A 524-nucleotide genomic window follows, 5' to 3' on the forward strand; every position below is an offset into this window, starting at 1 on the left:
CGGGGTGAGCACCGGCTCCTCGCGGGTGAAGTCCTGGTCAAAATTATTGACATCCCTTTTGGTTTTCTGTGGATGGAGAAGAAAAAAGTGTGCAGAATGAGCTATTTCAGAACAAGAACAATTGAAATAAAAGACTTCTTTCTGAGAGATAAATGAGAAAATTCAGCTACTGCTGTGTCATGTGAATAAGTGGCCATTCACACAGAGAGTATTTTGTGTCCTCCCGCGCAGTTTTTTGTTTTTTTTGTTTTTCTATGTGAACATGCACTTGATGGATGTCTTTAACCATTTTGTTGCTATTTGCCATTTTTGTGTTTTAAAACATGTCTCAAGACCACTGCTCTCACTGCTGATCGTTTGATCTGAAAAGACTCAAATCTTATAGAATTTTGTAATAGAATGCTAGACATACTCAGAAAATTAAAACTTCTCTCAAAGTTGAATTTTGAGTATATATATATATATATATATATATATATATATATATATATATATATATATATATATATATATATATATATATA

At 31.9% G+C, this 524-nt stretch overlaps 1 pseudogene; it reads right to left on the reverse strand.

Moving 5' to 3' along the window:
- Window positions 1-524, reverse strand: part of LOC107589584 (protein kinase C epsilon type-like) — a 17,019-nt pseudogene that overhangs the window by 592 nt on the left and 15,903 nt on the right.

The sequence above is a fragment of the Sinocyclocheilus grahami genome, unplaced genomic scaffold (genome assembly GCF_001515645.1).
Source record: "Sinocyclocheilus grahami isolate Dianchi unplaced genomic scaffold, SAMN03320097.WGS_v1.1 scaffold117.1, whole genome shotgun sequence".
NCBI classification, from domain to species: domain Eukaryota; kingdom Metazoa; phylum Chordata; class Actinopteri; order Cypriniformes; family Cyprinidae; genus Sinocyclocheilus; species Sinocyclocheilus grahami.